The 22,458-nt window shown below is 38.5% G+C and overlaps 1 protein-coding gene across 1 annotated transcript in view; it reads left to right on the top strand.

The window, feature by feature from the left end:
* ATP11A (ATPase phospholipid transporting 11A) overlaps positions 1 to 22,458 on the top strand; it is a 413,089-nt gene that overhangs the window by 148,854 nt on the left and 241,777 nt on the right. The gene's annotated exons all lie outside the window — the stretch shown is intronic.

Genomic DNA, 22,458 nt, shown 5'->3' with positions numbered 1-22,458 from the left:
TCCCTCCTCAGTTTTAAGGAAGTTTACTATGAAGTCTCATGAGATTTCAGTGAAATCTCATAAGATTACAGTAAAGCAATGTATGAACTCAGCACTGCTGATTAGCTGTTGTTTTGTTTTTTTAATTTCAAATTTGTAAACACAGTAATACTGATAGCGAGATCACTAATCTTGCAGCAATGGAAAGCAAAAAAAGCCCCCAACTTGACGGAATGTATAAACAAAATTAAAAGTGGAAAAATGTATTCAGACACTCTCTGAAGAGATGCAAAGTCAGTTGCTTTATCCCTTTAGAGAATCAGAAGTAATAATTAAAGGGCCAGTAAACCTAAAAAATGTTATATAATTCTGCACATAGTACAGAATTATATAACATTATATTAGTGCTAGTTTTTTATTACATAATATATCCGGTGATTTTTTTATAAAAAGAAGAGGGTTTTCCAGACCCGCCCTCTGTGCTCTACTGAGCGGGTCTGGTTTTCCCTCAGAGCGCATCGGGCCAGCTGTCTAGTCACAGCCCGGCCCGACTGCGCCATTACATTCAATGCAGTTCGCTCCTGTTGTCAGGCAGACCGGTGTAAATTATAAATAACCCTTTATGTTTTACAAAATATATATCATGTGATCTTAGTGTAAACAGTGAAAAAGTTATGGAGATTAGGCGCTTAATCTGCAAAAGGGATAAAGGTGTGTATGGAGGTCGTTAGCTAAATATGTAGAAAAAACTGGACCTTGGACAGAATAAGTGAAAAATTCTTCTACAATTTATTTTCAAAATAAAAACATGATAATACCAAGATAAAATAAATCACAATCCCTAAGTGTTGCAACACTATATCGATCAATTCATAAAATTTCTAAAATTCAGATATACATTTGTTTCATACACAAATAAAAGGATTTATCTGCTCTTTTGTATCCTTTGTTCAAAGATTTTAGATAGAATGTATTCATTTATTTCAACACAATTAATAATATTTGTCTCTATTTGATATTTTATATCTATATTTCATCAACTTTAAAATTACAAATATGTAGCAAAAACTAACAATTAGTTAAAACAATTTAAATGCAAGATTATAAATGGTGTCCCCACAATGGCTGTTTACTTATATTGGTTGTAATTTTGTGTATCTAAAAAGTTCATCAAAGCATTTGTAAGTAATTGGAGATAAATTACTGAGGGCTGTGTTCTTTATCCTTATATTTATGTTGTGATATATTACGGTTTCACAGTTACCTCTTTGTATCCTCAGTGAGCTTAATTTGTAGAAAAGGAATGTTCCAAACAGTGTTTAGGGGTGATTTTCTTACCCTCTCTTGTGAGCTGTTACTACTCACGGCTTCCCAGCGGTTCCTATGTGTCCTCAGTTTGACTCTCAGACTTAGTGTAAACAGACCATCCTGGAGAGGAGACAGTTAAAAAACAGGCAAACATTAGTCCATTGTGTAGAATTTGTTCAGAAATCCACTTACAGATGGAAGTACTGGTGTCAAATTTTTGCTATGCAGGGTATAGGGGCTGTTTACGTGGGGCAGATGTATTAGCTAAATGTTAGATTAATGGGTTATTGTGTGATTGATGAATGGTTTGGAAGGGATTCAAATGAGCAAACTCTGTAATAATCAATTTTATTAGTATTGAAAGTCTATTTGAGTGGCTTAAAATATAAGCTGTTTCATGGAAACATTGGTTTTATCATAGTGAGATTTGTATTATATATACTGTGTGTGTGTATGTATGTATGTATATATTTTCATATGTATATATTTTTATATAATATATATATATATATATATATATATATATAATATATATAATATATATATATATATATATATATATATATATATATATATATATATATATATATATATATATATATATATATATTATATATATTATATATATATATATATATATATATATATATATATATATATATATATATATATATATATATTATATATATATATATTATATATATATTATATATATAATATATATTATATATATATATATTATATATATATTATATATATAATATATATATATATAATATATATATATATATATATATATATATATAATATATATAATATATATATATATATATATACACGAAAGGGGACAGCACTCTCAGGCTGGACCGGGTACACATCCCTTGACCCTTCAACATGCACAGCCCTGGGTGCAAAAACAGCATTCTCAGGAAGCTGCACCGTCCACAGAGCCACAGGCAGTTAACCTCTGCCTCTCTCTCTCGTCCTCTTAACCTCTCTCTCGTCCTCTTCTTTTCTCTCTCTCGCCGTCTTCTTTTCTCTCTCTCGTCTCCCGTCGTCTTCTTTTCTCTCCCTTCTCTCAGGGAGAAAATGGTATGAGATGCATCGTCCTCTTCTTTTCTCTCTCTCTTCTCCCATCCTTCTTTTCTCTCGTCTCCCGTCCTCTTCTTTTCTCTCCCTTCTCTCAGGGAGAAAATGGTATGAGATGCATGCAATTCGACCCACCTGTATGCAAGTGTTTTGCTAGTCTATTTTCTTTTGAATTGTTATGAAAAAAAATTATTATTTCTCCAACATAGGTGTGTCCGGTCCACGGCGTCATCCTTACTTGTGGGATATTCTCTTCCCCAACAGGAAATGGCAAAGAGCCCAGCAAAGCTGGTCACATGATCCCTCCTAGGCTCCGCCTACCCCAGTCATTCTCTTTGCCGTTGTACAGGCAACATCTCCACGGAGATGGCTTAGAGTTTTTTAGTGTTTAACTGTAGTTTTTATTATTCAATCAAGAGTTTGTTATTTTAAAATAGTGCTGGTATGTACTATTTACTCAGAAACAGAAAAGAGATGAAGATTTCTGTTTGTATGAGGAAAATGATTTTAGCAACCGTTACTAAAATCCATGGCTGTTCCACACAGGACTGTTGAGAGGAATTAACTTCAGTTGGGGGAACAGTGAGCAGTCTCTTGCTGCTTGAGGTATGACACATTCTAACAAGACGATGTAATGCTGGAAGCTGTCATTTTCCCTATGGGATCCGGTAAGCCATGTTTATTATGAAAGTAAATAAGGGCTTCACAAGGGCTTATTAAGACTGTAGACTTTTTCTGGGCTAAATCGATTCATTATTAACACACATTTAGCCTTGAGGAATCATTTAATCTGGGTATTTTGATAAGATTATATCGGCAGGCACTGTTTTAGACACCTTATTCTTTAGGGGCTTTCCCAAATCATAGGCAGAGCCTCATTTTCGCGCCGGTGTTGCGCACTTGTTTTTGAGAGGCATGACATGCAGTCGCATGTGTGAGGAGCTCTGATACATAGAAAAGACTTTCTGAAGGCGTCATTTGGTATCGTATTCCCCTTTGGGCTTGGTTGGGTCTCAGCAAAGCAGATACCAGGGACTGTAAAGGGGTTAAAGTTAAAAACGGCTCCGGTTCCGTTATTTTAAGGGTTAAAGCTTCCAAATTTGGTGTGCAATACTTTTAAGGCTTTAAGACACTGTGGTGAAATTTTGGTGAATTTTGAACAATTCCTTCATATTTTTTCGCAATTGCAGTAATAAAGTGTGTTCAGTTTAAAATTTAAAGTGACAGTAACGGTTTTATTTTAAAACGTTTTTTGTACTTTGTTATCAAGTTTATGCCTGTTTAACATGTCTGAACTACCAGATAGACTGTGTTCTGAATGTGGGGAAGCCAGAGTTCCTTCTCATTTAATTAAATGTGATTTATGTGACAATGACAATGATGCCCAAGATGATTCCTCAAGTGAGGTGAGTAAGCATGGTACTGCATCATTCCCTCCTTCGTCTACACGAGTCTTGCCCACTCAGGAGGCCCCTAGTACATCTAGCGCGCCAATACTCCTTACTATGCAACAATTAACGGCTGTAATGGATAATTCTGTCAAAAACATTTTAGCCAAAATGCACACTTATCAGCGTAAGCGCGACTGCTCTGTTTTAGATACTGAAGAGCATGACGACGCTGATAATAATGGTTCTGAAGGGCCCCTAAACCAGTCTGATGGGGCCAGGGAGGTTTTGTCTGAGGGAGAAATTACTGATTCAGGGAACATTTCACAACAAGCTGAACCTGATGTGATTACGTTTAAATTTAAGTTGGAACATCTCCGCATTCTGCTTAAGGAGGTATTATCCACTCTGGATGATTGTGACAAGTTGGTCATCCCAGAGAAACTATGTAAAATGGACAAGTTCCTAGAGGTCCCGGGGCTCCCAGAAGCTTTTCCTATACCCAAGCGGGTGGCGGACATTGTAAATAAAGAATGGGAAAGGCCCGGTATTCCTTTCGTCCCTCCCCCCATATTTAAAAAATTGTTTCCCATGGTCGACCCCAGTAAGGACTTATGGCAGACAGTCCCCAAGGTCGAGGGAGCGGTTTCCACTTTAAACAAACGCACCACTATACCCATAGAAGATAGTTGTGCTTTCAAAGATCCTATGGATAAAAAATTAGAAGGTTTACTTAAAAAGATGTTTGTTCAGCAGGGTTACCTTCTACAACCAATTTCATGCATTGTCCCTGTCGCTACAGCCGCGTGTTTCTGGTTCGATGAGCTGGTAAAGGCGGTCGATAGTGATTCTCCTCCTTATGAGGAGATTATGGACAGAATCAATGCTCTCAAATTGGCTAATTCTTTCACCCTAGACGCCACTTTGCAATTGGCTAGGTTAGCGGCTAAGAATTCTGGGTTTGCTATTGTGGCGCGCAGAGCGCTTTGGTTGAAATCTTGGTCAGCTGATGCGTCTTCCAAGAACAAGCTACTTAACATTCCTTTCAAGGGGAAAACGCTGTTTGGCCCTGACTTGAAAGAGATTATCTCTGATATCACTGGGGGTAAGGGCCACGCCCTTCCTCAGGATCGGCCTTTCAAGGCCAAAAATAAACCTAATTTTCGTCCCTTTCGTAGAAACGGACCAGCCCAAAGTGCTACGTCCTCTAAGCAAGAGGGTAATACTTCTCAAGCCAAGCCAGCTTGGAGACCAATGCAAGGCTGGAACAAGGGAAAGCAGGCCAAAAAACCTGCCACTGCTACCAAGACAGCATGAAATGTTGGCCCCCGATCCGGGATCGGATCTGGTGGGGGGCAGACTCTCTCTCTTCGCTCAGGCTTGGGCAAGAGATGTTCTGGATCCTTGGGCGTTAGAAATAGTCTCCCAAGGTTATCTTCTGGAATTCAAGGGGCTTCCCCCAAGGGGGAGGTTCCACAGGTCTCAGTTGTCTTCAGACCACATAAAAAGACAGGCATTCTTACGTTGTGTAGAAGACCTGTTAAAAATGGGAGTGATTCATCCTGTTCCATTAGGAGAACAAGGGATGGGGTTCTACTCCAATCTGTTCATAGTTCCCAAAAAAGAGGGAACGTTCAGACCAATCTTAGATCTCAAGATCTTAAACAAGTTTCTCAAGGTTCCATCGTTCAAAATGGAAACCATTCGAACAATTCTTCCTTCCATCCAGGAAGGTCAATTCATGACCACGGTGGATTTAAAGGATGCGTATCTACATATTCCTATCCACAAGGAACATCATCGGTTCCTAAGGTTCGCATTCCTGGACAAGCATTACCAGTTCGTGGCGCTTCCTTTCGGATTAGCCACTGCTCCAAGGATTTTCACAAAGGTACTAGGGTCCCTTCTAGCTGTGCTAAGACCAAGGGGCATTGCTGTAGTACCTTACTTGGACGACATTCTGATTCAAGCGTCGTCCCTTCCTCAAGCAAAGGCTCACACGGACATCGTCCTGGCCTTTCTCAGATCTCACGGATGGAAAGTGAACGTGGAAACGAGTTCTCTATCTCCGTCAACAAGGGTTCCCTTCTTGGGAACAATAATAGACTCTTTAGAAATGAGGATTTTTCTGACAGAGGCCAGAAAAACAAAACTTCTAGACTCTTGTCGGATACTTCATTCCGTTCCTCTTCCTTCCATAGCGCAGTGCATGGAAGTGATAGGCTTGATGGTAGCGGCAATGGACATAGTTCCTTTTGCGCACATTCATCTAAGACCATTACAACTGTGCATGCTCAGTCAGTGGAATGGGGACTATACGAACTTGTCTCCGAGGATACAAGTAAATCAGAGGACCAGAGACTCACTCCGTTGGTGGCTGTCCCTGGACAACCTGTCACAAGGGATGACCTTCCGCAGACCAGAGTGGGTCATTGTCACGACCGACGCCAGTCTGATGGGCTGGGGCGCGGTCTGGGGATCCCTGAAAGCTCAGGGTCTTTGGTCTCGGGAAGAATCTCTTCTACCGATAAATATTCTGGAACTGAGAGCGATATTCAATGCTCTCAAGGCTTGGCCTCAGCTAGCGAGGGCCAAGTTCATACGGTTTCAATCAGACAACATGACAACTGTTGCGTACATCAACCATCAGGGGGGAACAAGGAGTTCCCTGGCGATGGAAGAAGTGACCAAAATCATTCTATGGGCGGAGTCTCACTCCTGCCACCTGTCTGCTATCCACATCCCAGGAGTGGAAAATTGGGAAGCGGATTTTCTGAGTCGTCAGACATTGCATCCGGGGGAGTGGGAACTCCATCCGGAAATCTTTGCCCAAGTCTCTCAACTGTGGGGCATTCCAGACATGGATCTGATGGCCTCTCGTCAGAACTTCAAAGTTCCTTGCTACGGGTCCAGATCCAGGGATCCCAAGGCGGCTCTAGTGGATGCACTAGTAGCACCTTGGACCTTCAAACTAGCTTATGTATTCCCGCCGTTTCCTCTCATCCCCAGGCTGGTAGCCAGGATCAATCAGGAAAGGGCGTCGGTGATCTTGATAGCTCCTGCGTGGCCACGCAGGACTTGGTATGCAGATCTGGTGAATATGTCATCGGCTCCACCATGGAAGCTACCTTTGAGACGAGACCTTCTTGTTCAAGGTCCGTTCGAACATCCGAACCTGGTCTCACTCCAGCTGACTGCCTGGAGATTGAACGCTTGATCTTATCGAAGCGAGGGTTCTCAGATTCTGTTATCGATACTCTTGCTCAGGCCAGAAAGCCTGTAACTAGAAAGATTTACCACAAAATTTGGAAAAAATATATCTGTTGGTGTGAATCTAAAGGATTCCCTTGGGACAAGGTTAAGATTCCTAAGATTCTATCCTTCCTTCAAGAAGGATTGGAAAAAGGATTATCTGCAAGTTCCCTGAAGGGACAGATTTCTGCCTTGTCTGTGTTACTTCACAAAAAGCTGGCAGCTGTGCCAGATGTTCAAGCCTTTGTTCAGGCTCTGGTTAGAATCAAGCCTGTTTACAAACCTTTGACTCCTCCTTGGAGTCTCAACTTAGTTCTTTCAGTTCTTCAGGGGGTTCCGTTTGAACCCTTACATTCCGTTGATATTAAGTTATTATCTTGGAAAGTTTTGTTTTTGGTTGCAATTTCTTCTGCTAGAAGAGTTTCAGAATTATCTGCTCTGCAGTGTTCTCCTCCTTATCTGGTGTTCCATGCAGATAAGGTGGTTTTACGTACTAAACCTGGTTTTCTTCCAAAAGTTGTTTCTAACAAAAACATTAACCAGGAGATTATCGTACCTTCTCTGTGTCCGAAACCAGTTTCGAAGAAGGAACGTTTGTTGCACAATTTGGATGTTGTTCGCGCTCTAAAATTCTATTTAGATGCTACAAAGGATTTTAGACAAACATCTTCCTTGTTTGTTGTTTATTCCGGTAAAAGGAGAGGTCAAAAAGCAACTTCTACCTCTCTTTCTTTTTGGATTAAAAGCATCATCAGATTGGCTTACGAGACTGCTGGACGGCAGCCTCCCGAAAGAATCACAGCTCATTCCACTAGGGCTGTGGCTTCCACATGGGCCTTCAAGAACGAGGCTTCTGTTGATCAGTTATGTAGGGCAGCGACTTGGTCTTCACTGCACACTTTTACCAAATTTTACAAGTTTGATACTTTTGCTTCTTCTGAGGCTATTTTTGGGAGAAAGGTTTTGCAAGCCGTGGTGCCTTCCATCTAGGTGACCTGATTTGCTCCCTCCCATCATCCGTGTCCTAAAGCTTTGGTATTGGTTCCCACAAGTAAGGATGATGCCGTGGACCGGACACACCTATGTTGGAGAAAACAGAATTTATGTTTACCTGATAAATTACTTTCTCCAACGGTGTGTCCGGTCCACGGCCCGCCCTGGTTTTTTAATCAGGTCTGATAATTTATTTTCTTTAACTACAGTCACCACGGTATCATATGGTTTCTCCTATGCAAATATTCCTCCTTAACGTCGGTCGAATGACTGGGGTAGGCGGAGCCTAGGAGGGATCATGTGACCAGCTTTGCTGGGCTCTTTGCCATTTCCTGTTGGGGAAGAGAATATCCCACAAGTAAGGATGACGCCGTGGACCGGACACACCGTTGGAGAAAGTAATTTATCAGGTAAACATAAATTCTGTTTTTTATTACACACTGACCCCCAAAAAATGGTGGGGGGCAGCAGAATTGTGATTGCCTAGGGCAGCACAAAACCTAAATACACCACTGTATACCTCACTTCACAGCGCTTCACTTTACAGCGCTTTGTGGAGCTGAAGTTCAACCTCCAAGGGTTTTGAAATAATGCTGTCATCTTTGTGAGATTGCGAGAAAAGTGACTGGCACCATTTTGTTATGCGCAGTTCACTCCGTTTACAGCATTACAGTGTATATATGTACACTGTCAGAAAAAAGGGTACGGTTGGGGTCCGTTTGTGAACACTTAGGGTACAACTGCTGTGGTTGTACCCTCAATGGATCATAATTACACCTTAAGGAACTAATATGTACCATTTAGCGGTAAATAAGGTACAAATATGTTTCCAAATGTCAAAGGGTCCATGTCTGTACCATTTAATCCCCCCAAAAAGATACAATCACTTGTGTGACTAAAAGGTTGAGGAGGATGGGTGGTTCAAGGCTGCCAAACCCTGCAAGTCCATATCATTTGTACACCTCAATTATTCATATTCACATAACTGTCAGTCACCCAAAATGAATGCAACATACATGTTGTACAGCAAAATAATTATGTTCAATCGTTGTTGGTAATATGCAAGAAGTGGGCAAAGCAAAAAAAAAACAACAACTTAATAACCCATATAGTCAATTATACCGTGTTGCTGGTTCTACATAGTAAACAAGCACTTTACATTTTAATGTTTATATTTAGAGCATCAAGATGTTAACTCTTAAACATAAAGTAAATATATTAACTAAAATTACAAAGATTTTTTTTGTTTTAAACTCTATAAAATAAACAAGAGCTGTTCAAGAAAAAAAAATTACAAAAAAATTGTAACCTTTCCCCAGTCACATACATAGACATTGTGTCACATGCCATAGCGCCATCTGTTGGTTGAAAGTTCCTTGACATGTGTAACAGCTCCATCTATTGGTAGCAGGTTCATCACCAAAATGTGTACTGGGGAAATAGACTCATTTGCATATATTTTGCATAGTGACAATTTAATGTATGGTTGTGAGTTTTATCATTTATCCCTCCCCCGAATCCTCCTTTTCGTTAGTTATATTTTATTATGTTGTTTTCTATATATTTATGTTTTATGTGGCATGTCACCCTAAATTAATTGGGGTGTTTTTAGAATCTAGTACAGAGTGATACTCAATATGTTGAGTTATTCTTTAGGAATTGGATGTTTAGCTTGGTTCTTTTAGGTGGTTTTGTAGCAATCTTTGGGTTTGCTATATAGCTACAGTATCCAAACTTTTAAAGTACAGTACAGTATTGCTATTGTTATATTGTATGAAAAAGTACACATTAAATGAATGCATATTTGAATGATATGTAAAAATCTAAGGGAACAGCATTTATAATATGCTCTGTTAAGTAAGTACAAATTTGCCATCATGAGGTACAAAGAGCTTGTCACTGGGGCAGTACCCTTAAAAGGCCAGATTTGCACCATTTTTTAAGGGTACAATATGGTACCATAACACTGAGGTCCAATCTAGTCACCAAAGGTACATAATTGCCTTTGAAAGGTACAATCTGCAAGGTTACTAATTTGTACCCATGTTAAAGGGTACAGTGGGTGTACCTTTGAGGGTACTGCTCCAGTGACAAGCTTTTGCACATTTTTTCTGACAGTGTGTGTGTGTGTGTGTGTATATATATATATATACTTTTTTTTTTTTTTTTTTTAAAGAAAGAAAAAAGTGAATGTAAAATTAAGTTGCAAAACTTTAAACCAGAATGAGCAGCAAAATGAGGTCTAGAGATTTTATGACTATATACTGGGAACTAATCATGGTAACTCCCAACAAGTATTTCCTGTGGACCTTGATTATTGGATCTTCAGTTATGTAGATGGTGCAGTGTGACAGAGGCCAGTACTCTTTCTCCATTTAAGTGGTTGTCTGTTCTAGTGTAGCATGTGAAATAACACACCTAGATTGCACTACTATAAAAGCTTCAATAAAAGATAAGATTTGCAAAATGATTTTTTTTTTTTTTTTTTAATTATCTTTGCTTTGATCTGTCAGAATAATCCACTGGCAATTTAAAGGGACATGAAGCCCAACATTTTTCTTTCATGATTTAGATAGAGCGTTCAAATTTAAACAACTTTCCAATTAACTTCTATTATCATTTTTTTCTAAATTCTCTTGGTATTTTTTGCTGTAAAGCAGGAACTTACGCTTAGAAGCCGGCCCATTTTTGGAACACTATATGGCAGTTTTGCAAGAATGTTATCTATTTGCAAGAACACTAAATGGTAGCACCATTTCCTTTCATGTAGTGCTCCAGATGCCTTCATGGTAATGAAGAAAATTTGATAATAGAAGTAAATTGCTCTGTCTAAAAATGTTGGTGTTTTTTAATGAGGAAGTCTCAAGGCACTTACAGCAGGTGTTCAAAACACTAGGGACCCCCAAGACTCCTTGTTTTAAAGCCCAGAAGACCCTTTTTAAAATAAAGCCCCTATATAGGTTTTAATAGCCAGGTGATCACTGTGGTAATAGTGACCACCTGGCATGAATAAATGTCCATTTATTTGAATAGAGGCTTTTGAGTGCCCTTATTTGCAGATTGACGTTATATAACTATCCAGAAAACCCCCTATTTATAAGAAGATAGCCCCTTCTTTTTACTATAGAGTTTAAAGAAAAGAAACACACACTATGGTTAATAACTTCCTCACAAATAAAATCATCACAGACAGCCTGCATATGATAGCCATGCAATATCCTGAGAAGTAACATTTGCTAATAATGTTGAAAATCTCACAAAAGTTAAAAATTGAAAGGAGCAAAGGATATACAAATTACTGTGTGTGAAGTTTCAGTATGAGCTGTTGTGTTTTTTTCTCTCAGTATTGAGACATAATATATACTATTTTGTTCTCTCAGTATTGAGACATAATATATACTATTTTGTTCTCTCAGTATTGAGACATAATATATACTATTTTGTTCTCTCAGTATTGAGACATAATATATACTATTTTGTTCTCTCAGTATTGAGACATAATATATACTATTTTGTTCTCTCAGTATTGAGACATAATATATACTATTTTGTTCTCTCAGTATTGAGACATAATATATACTATTTTGTTCTCTCAGTATTGAGACATAATATATACTATTTTGTTCTCTCAGTATTGAGACATAATATATACTATTTTGTTCTCTCAGTATTGAGACATAATATATACTATTTTGTTCTCTCAGTATTGAGACATAATATATACTATTTTGTTCTCTCAGTATTGAGACATAATATATACTATTTTGTTCTCTCAGTATTGAGACATAATATATACTATTTTGCTAAATAGGAAAATACTTTTTATTTAAATCAGTATTATGTGGTAGTGAAATAAAAAATAAAAAATCTCAGTATAACATACGCCAGTATTGCTAGAAAGAAACTTTCCTACACTAGACAAAGTGTTTGCTAGACAGACAGTGTTTTGTGTATCTGGTGTAATGTTTATAAGAATGAATTGATTTGTTACTTTAGGAAAGGTCTTCGCGATACAAAAGGTATAAAAATGTCAAATCTATTCTTCTTGGGAAGTCAGTAGTTGGTATTGGCCTAGAATAACTGCTTATGAACCTGATTATAACATTGTGATTCTTGCCAGAAGTGCACGTGGTTCTAGTCCTAAACTCTCCTCAGAGGGATCATTATAGGTGACTGTCTCCTATTCCCACAGCTAAAACGTGATGTTTATTTCGTTTAGCTTGCAGTGTTATGTAAAATGTAGTGTGACATGGGGTGCATCTCTGAGGGGAAACTGGGGTTTAGATCATAGAAGAGTCGTACACATTTTAGTGATATAACATCTCATCTGCACTGTCAGTGTTAAACAGCTATTGTAAGAGTTGATCTATTAATAAAGGAACACTAAATACATTTCATGCACCCACATCTAATCATGGGTACTAACATTATGGAGCCTAAGTTCCTCTGCAGGTATCTGAAGGAGAGTTGCTGCACATGTGCAAACACGTCGGCACTGGAATGGAGTGACGGCAGACATGGTGGCACCCATGACTGCAGGGAGGCGGGGAATTATATGCTTATAACATGTATAGTGTTTAATGTTCCCTTAAAGTGACATGAAATCCAAACATTTTCTGATTGAGACATTTTTTGTTTCCTTTGTTCAAAAGGATACCTAGGTAGGTTCAGAAGCTGGGAGCTAGCTGCTGATTGGTGGCTGCACGTGAATGAATGCCTCTTGTCATTGGTTAACCAATGTATTCATCATAGTAGTGCATTGCTGCACCTTCAATAAAGGATACCAAGAGAATGATACTAGAGATACATTGGAAAGTTGTTTAAAATGATGCGCTCTATCTGAAACATGAAATAAATATTTTAGGTTACATGTCCCTTTAAGCACAGTCCTGTTGCTGCATAGTCATGGCTATCATACAGCATGTCATGCCATCATTTTTATGTACATCCGGTTAAACAGACTGCCTTCTTGCAGTAGAACTGAATGACCCAAACCTTCCAGACTGCAACTGACCCAATCCTACATCACACCCCTAACAACCAAGGACCCTGTGATTGTAGCTGTCATCCACTGGATTGGAATACTCACCCACTGCACACACCCTCCCTAAAATCACATCAGTAATCCCTATCAATAATCCCTCCACTAAAATCCAACCCTATTTGCAATCCCTAATTTAACCAAAGTGCAAAAAAAACAAAAAAAAAAACCTAAATGGGACATTACAAACAAATGTGAATCTACTCTTAATTAAAGAGACTTTTCAAGAAGTGTGTTGCTAATAATATACGTTTTATAATAATTTAACAACATGTATTTTGTATACAGTGATTATTTTCTGGTGCTTATATAAAAATGTGTTTAATGCCCCTTTAATAATAATAAAAAATAAAAAGCATAAATTCATCCTACCTAATAGAATAGTCTTCTTTCTTCACCTTCATCATGATCATCAGCAACTGCTTTTTCTAACCTTCGTCTGGGGTTCTCATTTATTTATATTAAAATGTATTCTGATTAGTTAAAGATATTGTCCAATCAGAATTCTTGATGGATTTGTTTAGTGTCAAAATTGAGCCCTTGCATAATTCTGATTTTTGTATCACACTGCACCTAACTTGATAATTGTGCAATGGTTTTAAAAAGCCTTTTAAACGAGCTTAAATGGACAGTGTACTGTGATTGATTTCTCATTCATTTTGTCATTTCAAATAGCTGCTTTTGCCTGTTGTATAAACCACCTTTGCTGAAAATTTCAGTATATAGGTACTGGTTAAAGGGATACTAAACGCACATTTTTTTTTCTTGAATGATTCAGGCAGAGAATGCAATGTTAAGCAACTTTCTAATTTACTCTTATTATCAATTTTTTTGTTCTCTTGCTATCTTTATTTAAAAAGCAGAAAGGTAAAGCTTAGGACTAAGAGCCGGCCCATTTTAGGTTCAAAACCTGGGTTATACTTGCTTATTGGTGGCTAAATGTAGTCACCTATAAGCAAACGCTATCCAGGGTGCTGAACCTAAAATAAGCTGGCTCCTAAGCTTTACATTCCTGCTTTTTAAAATAAAGATAGCAAGAGAACGAGTAACAAAGTGTAGTGAGAACTTTCTGCTTCTAAAATTTGAAAAATATTTGATGGCATTACACTTTTTACAACACAAATGAGTAAGAGCGTTCCAAAAATGTACAAACAATAGAAAGGATAATAAGCAACAGGAAAATTACTGATTACCACTGCCAACTGCTAATTAGATGTGCTGTCATTTTCATAGTGCGTGAAGAATATCTCAAAAAGAGGCAAACAAATGTGCATCTAACACAGGAATGATGCCAGGCTTTGAAAACCCTACTGCGTCCTATGTTCTTGTTGCCCATAAAGCTAATATGGCCCATTTGCACACTGCAGCCATTGCACTATAAACTACACTTGCCATAAGGAGAGCTGCAGTTCCCATTCATACAACACAGTCTTAAGAACAAAATGGCAGGAGCTGACATTCCCTGTATATAATATGCTCCGTGTGTGCTCTCAAAATTAAGGGGTAATACCACCGAGGAAGGTGAGTTACGCTGCAGGGATATCCTCTTAAAGGGACATAAAACCCCAAATTTTTCTTTCATGATTCACATAGAGCCTACAATTTTAAACAGCTCTCCAATGTACTTCTATTTTCTAATTTGCTTAGGTTTTTGGTATCCTTTGTTAAAAAAGAATGCCTAGATAGTCCAGAGCTGGCAGGTAGCTGCTGATTGGTGGCTGCACATATATGTCTGTTGTCATTAGCTTACCGATATGTTCACCTAGCTCCCAGTAGTGCATTGCTGCTTCTTCTATAAAAGATATCAAGAGAATTAAGCCATATTAATAATATAAGTAAATTGGAAAGTTGTTTAAAATGGTTATGCTGTATCTGTATCATGAAAGAAACAAATTGGTGTTTTATGTTACACCTCTACCTATGGCAATCAGTAGACGTGCATATATTCATTTTTCTTTACACAAATGAACAAATACAAACTGGATAACAAACAAACCTATACACGTGTCCAGTAATCAAGGTATTAAAGGGACATTCTAAAAGAAACATTACATGCTGTAAAGTGGAAGACTGAGTAACTTTTGCATGATCAATCCTACTTTACTATGTGCTTAGTCACTTCCAAAGGAAAAAGTCCCGCTCAGAGACCACAAACATTGCAGCTCCTGAGCTAAAAAACGCTGGTGAACCAATTAGGAGTGGCAGCCATAAATAGTCACCAATCACCAGCGCTTTGTTGCTTGGAAGCTGTATTGTTTGCCAGTATGGAGCTGGACTTTAACTATGTGTTTAACCTATTTTTGTGTGGGTTTAAATTAAAAACCAGGCCTAGGTTACAAATAGAGCACTATCCATATCGCTGCCCTGTGCTAGGAATAGCGTACAAGTCAATGGTAAAATAGTTTAGCCAGAGTATGTTAGCTGACATTTGTTTAGTGCATCTTCTGGTTAGAACTTGAGCAATAGCCAGGACCTGAGTTTTATAGTGCACCCCACATTAGTCTATTAGTTGAGGGATTTAGAGCGGCCCTGCTATCCAACCTCCAGATGTTAGTGCTTGAGCGCTAACATTTTACTTTCCAATTATTTGGAATAAAAAAACGCCATAGTTGACTTAGAGTTGCCAACTCGGCCATCTTTTCCTGGACACTTATGAGTTACACATGCTGCAGGGTGTGCAGAGGGGAACATGAATTTGCACCCCTAGACAGCACAAGAATAGTGATCTTGGACAGCACTATTCATGTCCCTCCCTGCACACCCTTCAGCATGTGTAACTCATAAGTGTCTAGGAATACATGGCCAAGGTGGTAACCCTAAGTTGACTACATGCTCTAAAGATTCAGTATAATTTTTGCATTATCATGTAGGAAGGTGCCTAAAAACAGCATAGTTAGAACTGTTGACCATTATCACAAGGCTCTGAATTGTGCTGATGACACAAAGATATATTTATACTGTCATTCAAGGAAGTGTATTAAGATTGCACAATATCTTGCTGTCGATACTCTTAAAGCATATATTGATTCTTCATATAGCTTAACACACAAAATCATTTCCAAGAATTTCAACTATAATGGTAGTTGCATACACACTCATCTTCATAATTATGCTACATACAGTAAATTAAACAGACATATGTTATATAGAAGACATAATCATAGCACCAGTTTTGTCATCAGTCATAATTTGAGACTTTGTGTGTGTTTTAAACATTTTTTTTACAAATTATTTCAATTAAAACAAATACAATTAAAAAGAGCACTAATTTAACTATATTGGACACATGAAAGTGTATGTTTGATCATCATCCAAGAGGACAGAAATTATCCACTTGTTTTATGCATTAAAGGGACAAGAAATCCCATTTTTTTCTGTCCTTATTCAGATAGAACAAGTACATTTTAAACAACTTTCCAATTTACTATGATTATCAAATTTGCTTCATTCTCTTGGTATCCTTTGTTGGAGGAATAGTAATGCACTACTAGAAGCTCTCCTATGCATTGTGTGAGCCAATGACAAGAGGTATACATGTGCTGCCACCAATCAGAAGTTAGTTCACAGTAGGGAGAAAATACGATAATACAAGTAAACCGGAAAGTCATTTAAAAGTTACATGCTCTATCTGAATCATGAGGGCTTAATTGTTTCTTCACTGTCTGTTTAAGGGATGTAGCACAGTTTAATAAAGAAATCAGGGTCACGTTTGTGACCCTTGGTTATTAAAAAGGGCAAAAAACATGTCAGGTTTTAAAAGGGACAATAAATTAAAAATTGAACTTTCATGTTTTACATAGACCATACAATTCTAAACAACTTTCAAATTTACTTTTTATTTAGTTTGCTTCCTTCTCATTATATCCTTTGTTGACAAGCATATCTAGTTAGGCTTTGGAGCAACAAAGCAATACTGGGAGCTAGCTGCTGATTGGTGGCTGTAAGTATATGCCTCTTGTTATTGGCTCACATGTATTCATCTAGCTCCCAGTATTACATTGCTACTCCTTCAACAAAGGATGCCAAGAGAATGAAGTACATTTGATAATATAAGTAGATTGAAAAGTTATTTCAAATTATATGCTCTATATCTGAATCATGAAAGATAAATGTTGTGTTTTATGTCCCTTTAAAAGTAAATAAAAGTCAGCCCTTTTTACATCTCCTGGAGCCTTTATGGATTATGGAAGCTGGTGTTTTCTGAGTGAGGCCACACTAAGCAGGACAGGGCTGTGGGCATGTCATGGGTGGGCTCAGGGAGTATAGTGTGGAATCTGGCTGTGTCCTGGGTAGGGTAGACCCTATAAACTGTCACATTTGCCCTTCCCAGAGACACTGTGGGCAGACAATGTGCTGACAATACTTGAGAGGTGTGTGTGTATAGATGTCATATAATAGCAATATGTACTGCACTGAAAACAAAATCTTAATACAAAATTAATATTACAATTTTGTTAGCAAAATGTGCAGAGTTTTGTGTGTGTGTGTGTGTGGGGGGGGGGGGGGGAAGGTCAGAGCTGTCCATGGATTGACCTTTTGTTTCTTATCTCTTGCTGTGGCTAATCAGAAGAATCTCTAGACCAGGCCTCCCTAACAGGCCAGATTTTTCAGGATTATCTTGGGTGAGAACAGGTTAAATAGCCATGTTTACTAATCAGCTGATGGTTTCACCTGTACTCTAGTTCAGATATCCTCAACATCTGGCCTGTTAGGGAGGCCTGATGACAGGTTTGAAAACCAGTGATCTAGAGTGAAGTTTCAGACTCACTACTCTATGCACACACATCCCCAGTAGAACTCAAGTAAGCATTGCATATCCACAGTACCAGAAATGATCATGTTCCAAGGCAAAGTGTGTGTTAGGAGGCTGCAGAATCCAATCCCAGGTGGAAAAAGTTAAAAATAAATCATAACTTTCCCATTTGAAATGATTATATAACAATTCTATCATTAAAAAGGCAAAATGGTGCAAACCCCATACACAGAAACTAACCAATACTGACTTACAATCCGATTTTCCTCCTGGGGCACTTTCAGGTTAACCAAGGTAAAGAAATAAATAAAAACAAATAGCACAAGAATTGTTAGAAGAGGGTTTGCAAAGTGCTTTGCAGTAAAAACCAAAACAAAAAAAAACCCTAGTTACCATTTCTTTTCAGTAAAAAACAAAAAAACTTACTAATTTCTTACCATTTCTTTTAGGTAAAAAACAAAAAAAAAACAGTGGGGGGGGGCGGGGGCGGGCTGCACCCGGGTGACACTCTCCAGGGGGTGACACCAAAAAATTTTTTATTGAAATTCAAAGAAATACAATGTTGAGATGCATAGATTTTTTTTTTTTATTAGAGGGGCTGGCATTTGTGAACATTGGTGGGACTGGGGAAGTTGTAGACACACAATTCTTTTGCCCCTTGAGCCAGTGCTGCAATTTCAACAAATAGTTTTCCCGGCTGCTTTTGCTTGTTTGAACTTTGCTTCTCCCCTGCCTAATTTCGCTATGAATGTGGTGGGATGGTGCCGTGGGGCTTGCAAAGTTGCGCTGCTAGCCTAAACCTGCCTGCCTATCTGTGCTCACTGCTCAGTGACATGTGGAGCAGTGAAGTCACTCACTGCTATGCTGTCTCTCTAAACGGGAACTGGCAAATCATGAGGGGATGCCTGGCACCTGACCGCATGACTGTTTGACACTGTCTTTAAAGTGAAGGAGCCACGTATGATGCCCACCAGACCATTACGGTTACGGTACACTAAGTGCACACTGAACAGGTAGGAGGGCGGGCGGGGGTCTGGGGTGGGCAGAGTGCAGAGGTGATTGGCCATAAGAAGCGGTAGGAACGCGGCTCGGGGCTGTGCACTGACAGACTTGGAACAGAGTCAGAGAGCAGAATTTTCATAGTTTGCGCCTAAACCTTTTCTTTAGGGATTTATTTTTAGAGTGCTCTGTTTATCTTTTATTTGATGCTCTGCTGAGCCAGGGAGCATCTCTAGGCATGAGCTTTATAATTAATGCAGTGCAGTTTACATATTTTGTATGTGTGTGTCTGAGTTTTTGTGTGTGTGAGTCTCAGTGTTTTTGTGTCTGTGTCTGAGTGTGTTTCCGAGTGTTTGTGTGTGCATCTGAGTATGTTTTTAAGTGTGTCTGAGTGTTTGTATGTGTGTGTGCCTGTGTTTTTGTGTGTGTCTGCTTTCTGGGGGGGGTGACACCATAACTTACCGCACCGGGTGACACCAACCCTAGTGACGCCACTGAAAAAAACGTACTAATTTCTTACCATTTCTTTTAGGTAAAAAACAAAAAAAACCCTAGTTACTAATTTCTTACCATTTCTTTTAGGTAAAAAACAAAAAAAGCCCTAGTTACTAATTTCTTACCATTTCTTTTAGGTAAAAAACAAAACAAACGTATGAATTTCTTACCATTTCCTTTAGATGCTGCTGCATTAGACATGATACTGCAGGTTTTCTGTATCATCATTTTTGACTCACTGCAATATCTTATAATGACCTTTAAAATGCATTGATCTTTTGACATTACTGTAAAACTGCCCAGAGCTATTTTAACCAACTACATTTTTATTGGGAATAGCCAATGCATATTTCAACGGATCAGCATTGATAGTGTTGTATATTTATACATTTGTGTACAGAAATAGCGTTTTATTACCTTACCTATGGGAACAACAGAACTACTATTCCGCAAGCCGTATTGCAGTGCTGAGCAACAGGTCAGTAAAGAAAGCAGCTCATTATTATGTCAGTCTACAGAGTTGCTTATTGTTATTGATCTCTTAAAAGTATATTAGGTCAAACTGACAATTTCTAGAAGTGAAGGAGCCATGGCTTCTAAAATTCTAGTCCTGGCAACTTTTTTTAATGTTTTAGGGGAAATCAAATAGCTGGCTCCCCTGTATTATTGGTGGTTCTAAACTTTCAAAGAAATATTTGTAATAACTGTAATAGTTTAAGAAAAGCATACAGGGCAGTTTGTTAGACGCTTCCATGTTTGGGTTAGATTACAAATGGAGCGATAACATTTTAGCACTGTTGAACGCTGACTGTGCTCAAGGTAAGTCAATAGTGCTTGTATGTTTGTGCTGTTATTACAAGTTGAAAGTAAAAAAGTTAGCACGCAAACGAAAGACATCTTGCGGTCAGTTATCGCAAACCACGTTAAATCCCTTACCCCATAGACTTCTATGGGGTGCGCTAAAAAAAGCCTTCTCTTTTTATGCTCAAGCACTACCCTGAAGGTGTGCTAGGCCAACTGCGCTAAAGCTGAAGGTGAGTTTAAGTATTTTTCAAAAATATGTTCTTCACATTTTTTTTTAATTTTTAAATATGTTTCTATATATATCTGCATATATTTTTGTAAAATATATATCTATAGCTACAGATTATATATATATATATATATATATATATATATATATATATATATATATATATATATATATATATATATATATATATATATAGATAGATAGATAGATAGAGATAAAGAACATATTAATTTCAAGTATTTCTATTAGAAAAGGATACAAACATTTATCTATATACGCCTCTATTCAGGGCCGCCATCAGGGAGTGACAGGGGTGACTCCTGTCAGGGCCCCAATGGGCCAGGGGGGCCCCATGAGGCAAGAACAACCTATTAAATTTTGTATTTATTTATTTATTTTATTTTTTTGCAGCCAACAGAGGGTACTACAGCAGATTGCTATTGAGCATTGGAAAAGTTATTACAAGGAGTAAAGCATTAGCATTTGAGAGGATTTCTGAGTGTGCAATTAACCACTATGCACAGTGTGAGACAGACTTGGTACTTCAGTTTGTACAGTGTGTGCCTGAGTCAGATCACTTTTATTTGCAGAGGAGGTTGGACTTAGTTAGTAAATGTTTTTTAGTTCTTTGTGCAATTTCGGTTTGTAACTTCAGTGTGGTAGTGGTTGTATGGTGGTGCCAGGGGTCCATAAAAACACATTTTTTTTTTAGCAATATGCAGCAGTGTATTTATGATTATTTAACAATGCTGTAGAAATTCTATGTTTAAAGCCATGCAGAAATGTTTCCTCCTCAATACACAAATGGTAGTTGCCCTTTTGACAGATATGAGTTTTTTTTATTTTATTAATCCTATATAATAAAAGGCCAAGTGTGTTTGTCCGAAGCTGTCATGCGTAGTAGAGACTGCGCACGAGGACAAACACACTTGGCCTTCCAACTGACCTGGTGTGTCGAGTGGGTGTGGCCGGACGGGTGCCAAGTGGGTGTGATGCGGGTGGGGCCAGGCGTGGCCAGATGCCGGCCCGAGAGAGAGCTCTAAAAGATTGGGATAGAGAGGGGAGAGAGAGAGAGCAAAAGAGAGAGGGGGAGAGAGACAGCAAAAGAGAGAGGGGGAGAGAGACGGCAAAAGAGATGGGGAGAGAGACAGAAAAAGAGAGATGGGGAGAGAGACAGAAAAAGAGAGATGGGGAGAGAGACAGAAAAAGAGAGATGGGGAGAGAGACAGAAAAAGAGAGATGGGGAGAGAGACAGAAAAAGAGAGATGGGGAGAGAGACAGAAAAAGAGAGATGGGGAGAGAGACAGCAAACGATAGATGGGGAGAGAGACAGCAAACGATAGATGGGGAGAGAGACAGCAAACGATAGATGGGGAGAGAGACAGCAAACGAGAGATGGGGAGAGAGACAGCAAACGAGAGATGGGGAGAGAGACAGCAAACGAGAGATGGGGAGAGAGACAGCAAACGAGAGATGGGGAGAGAGACAGCAAACGAGAGATGGGGAGAGAGACAGCAAACGAGAGATGGGGAGAGAGACAGCAAACGAGAGATGGGGAGAGAGACAGCAAAAGAGAGATGGGGAGAGAGACAGCAAAAGAGAGGGGGGGAGAGACAGCAAAAGAGGGGGAGAGAGAGCAAGGGGTGGGACCGCTGTACTGCAAAAAATGGCACGTGTACACGGGCTTTAGGACTAGTGTGTATATATATATTTTTTAATTACGTTCCAGTTTACTGCCCCATTATGCAAGGACTTTCCAGTTGCAAGGTGGCATTTTAAGATTTTTACATCTGCATAAAATGTTATACTCTCAGACTAAGATTGCTCAGTGTTTGAAATGAGACAGGTTAACTTAACACTTTTCAGTTTACACTACAGCTGACTTAATTTTGAAATACTTACAAACAAGCCTAAATCCTGCATTTAACCAGATCTAATGGTATGAGACTGAGTACCACATCTTATGGTTCCACCAAGACCATATAGAGTACAGCATTTTCAAAATTCATAAGTACAGCTGACAGATGGGAACATTTGTACACCATATTTGAAGTGGTGCTCTTGGTTGGGGAAAATGGGGGGAAAAAGCCAAACATATGTCAACCTTTCAAAAGTACTTTTCTTCATC

Source organism: Bombina bombina, chromosome 3, assembly GCF_027579735.1.
Source record: "Bombina bombina isolate aBomBom1 chromosome 3, aBomBom1.pri, whole genome shotgun sequence".
Lineage (NCBI taxonomy): Eukaryota > Metazoa > Chordata > Amphibia > Anura > Bombinatoridae > Bombina > Bombina bombina.
This window is presented reverse-complemented; position numbering and strand designations above follow the sequence as displayed.